A 3,627-nucleotide genomic window follows, 5' to 3' on the forward strand; every position below is an offset into this window, starting at 1 on the left:
TGAAGCCTGAGAGATGAGGAGGAGTTTAGTCAAGCAGAAAGGAAAAGGAAGAAGGGGCTGCTCCCAACAGATCCAGAGCACAGTCTAAACCCCAGAAGCGTCCAAATGACAGAACTGTGCTAAAAGGATTTTTGTTAACAGCTATCAATGTTTCAATTTCACCTCTGGAATGATGGAAGAATGATTTGCCGCGGTGATGGCACCATGTGTTCCTGAACCAGTGATGGATGGCGTCACAGCAGAATATCCGGGCACAGACAGGAGGGAGCAGATCAGAGTTGAGGCCCAAAAATGACTCTGTCAGAAGCCATTTCATGTTGTGAAAATCCCATAAATTTCCTGAAACAAAGGTCAATTATACTTCAGATGAACCGACTGAAAGAGAAATGTGGACTGGAAAGAAGGGTGGTGGGAAAGCAAGCAGATGACACAGACAGATGTCTCCAAAAGAGCTTACGCACAATTTTTCCTTCAGTTTCTATAGTTCCTGTTGACAGGTGCCTTTGCAGTTCGATGAGGATTTCCTAATAAATAAAAACTTTAAAAAATATTGCATGATGCTTTGTTTCTTGCATTTTAAGGAGATGAAGAGGCATATCAAATTCATATCTTTGTTATGAAGATTGAGAAGCAGAATTTATTCAATTGAGTTTAAGATTACTAAATATTTACATTTGGGGATTGAGGGGTTTTTATTTTTTCTATTTTTAAGTTAAATCCAGATGTTTTCAATCCATGTAAAATGACAACAGATATGTAATACATTCCTCAAGAATCCATATAAAGCTTAGCACAATGCCTAGCATGTAATAAGTGCTCAATAAATGTTAGCTATTATTATTGTTGATATATATTTACAGAAAATAAATACAAAATGTTTTCTAAGACATATACACTCTTTAAAAAAACAGTACAGTCACATGGTGAAAAAAACAAATAGTTTGCAATAACTTACGATGAAAATCAACAGCGACTTGCCCCCTGCCACTCCTACTCTCCCATCTTATTCCTCAGATGAAGTTAAGTGCCTTTAACTCTTTTAGTAATTGCTTCGGGGGTTGTCTCATATTTCTAAATTATAGGCCTATATATCATTTTATTGAGAAACCAATTTGAGGCGTTATCAACTGAATTCTTTCCACAGCAGATGAGGGTTTAGATCTCTTGAGTCATTCTATTATTCATTCAGTCAACAAATAATTATTGAACACTGACTGTACCAAGCACTGAGTAGGCGCTGAGGATGCCCCGGTGAACAAAACTGACCGAATGCCTTACCTGCATGGAGCTTACATTCTAATGGGAAGAGAGACATTAAACAAACAAGTAAAATACATTGTATGCCAGGTGGTTTTAAGTTCAAAAGAGAACAATTAAGTAAGGAGGGGCTAGGTGGAGGGACTACAGTTGTTTTTTTTTTGTTTTTTTTTTTTGCGGTACGCGGGCATCTCAGTGTCGTGGCCCCTCCCGTTGCGGAGCACAGGCTCCGGACGCGCAGGCTCAGCGGCCATGGCTCACGGGCCCAGCCGCTCCGCGGCATGTGGGATCTTCCCGGACCGGGGCACCAACCCGTGTCCCCTGCATCGGCAGGCGGACTCTCAACCACTGCGCCACCAGGTAAGCCCGGGACTACAGTTTTAATGGGCTAGTCCAGGAATGCTTCACTAAGAAGTTGATTATTTGACTCTGATCTTGGGAAATTTTCTTATATTGTTCCTTTGATAATTTATTCACCTTTGTTTTCTCTATTCTATCTTTTGGATGCCCTGTTGATCAGATAGGGCTGGTTTAATCCTCTACGCTGCTTGGATATTTTAAATATATTTTAAAAATTTCTCTCTGTTTTGTTTTCTGGGGATTTTCTTGATTTTATCTTTTCAACTCTTCATACCACAGGTATGTGGAGGTCTTCTTTCTTTTTTTTCTTTCTTTCTTTTTTTTTTTTTTAAGACACTTGAGGTCTCCTGGGAAGTCACCTCTGACTTCTAGGCTCAGGAGAGAAACCAAATTGATGACATTTTATGCCCAGAGAAATGGATGGCAGTCCACTGACCCATGTAATCACCCTGATTTCAGCCCTAAGCCTAAATACCACCCACTACTCTACTTGGAATTCCAGAACCCTAAGTCCTTCTGGGATTCCTCTGGGCAAATCTGATTTCTCTTGTCTCTATCTTCCTCTGGGTACAGTGGAAGAGGCGGCTTCTTCTGCTCTGCAAAATTTGCGGAATCTGTATTCCAGAAATATGTGGAAATCTCTTATTTTTTATTGAGTCCAATCACATTCTTTGTGTACTCATGGATTTATTGCTTTTACATGCCTTTACTATGATTCTGATGGAATCTAGGGAAGAAGAGAAAATTAATGTATTGTGTAACCTGCTGTCTATAACTGAATATGCATGTACAATTTTTTAAAGCATTTATTGATTGCTAATTTCCATCATATATGCATACATTTATGTAAATTTTCCATATATTTATCCCAAATATATATTCATATATATGTGTCTGTATACACAAATGTATGTGTATATCTGTATGTATTTGTGTGTGTGCGTGTGTGTGTGTTAATCTTTTTTCCATCATTCCACTCTTTTGGAGTTAAGATATGTAAACTCAAGAAAGATCATCAATCTCAAAGACATAAAGTCCCATACATTACGTTTCAAGGTGAACAAGCATAGCATATTTTAAGGCCTGTAAGAATGGCTAGAGTGTAGGTTTGTTTTCGGAAGAGGGAAATGATCACAGAAGACTCTGGAGAGAAATTTTTTAAAACAGAGCCAGATCCTGAAGGACCGTGTAAACAAAGTTAAGAAGTTTGAAGTTTATTCTATGATCTATAGGGAACCACTGAATGAGTTGAGCAGAGAATGATGTAATCAGATTTATACTTCAGAAAAATCACTGGCTACAGCAGAAAGAATTAAGTAGGGTGCAAAACGGAGATGAGGATCAGGTCGCAGGTGATTGCAGTGATGCAAGCAAGCGATAAAGGTGGTCTGAACAGAGGCAGCGGCAGCAGAGATGGAAAGAACTGAAGCAATTTGAGAGATATTTGGGAAGCAGAGTTGATGACTCTTGGTGTTTGTTAGAAATAGGAGAGGAAATGGAAAGAGGGGTCCGGGAAAATCGCCAGTTCTGACCTAGGCAGTGGGTGCTGGTGCCGTTCACTAAGATAGGAAGCTTAGACAGACACAGCAGCAGCTTAAGAAGAAGCCGATGGAGGAGAGAGAAGAGACTAGGATCCAGAAGCCAGCCATATCCCCCGAGGCAGCCCACAGCCATCCACATGGAGGGTGGTGCCATCTCACCTGAAATGTAGACTGAAGCACTGATTGATATATCCTGCCAGACACTCACCACAGATGGTGATTTGGGGACCAAAGTGAGAACAGGACTGTTGATTACTTCAGAGTCCACAGAAAAGACACCACAATTTCCAGAATTTATCTCCAGGGACAGAGGAAGTTCACTCCCACTGAAAAATTTTTTTTTTTTTTTTTGCGTTACGCGGGCATCTCAGTGTTGTGGCCCCTCCCGTTGCGGAGCACAGGCTCCGGACGCGCAGGCTCAGCGGCCATGGCTCACGGGCCCAGCCGCTCCGCGGCATGTGGGATCCTC

The sequence above is a fragment of the Physeter macrocephalus genome, chromosome 6, assembly GCF_002837175.3.
Source record: "Physeter macrocephalus isolate SW-GA chromosome 6, ASM283717v5, whole genome shotgun sequence".
NCBI lineage: Eukaryota > Metazoa > Chordata > Mammalia > Artiodactyla > Physeteridae > Physeter > Physeter macrocephalus.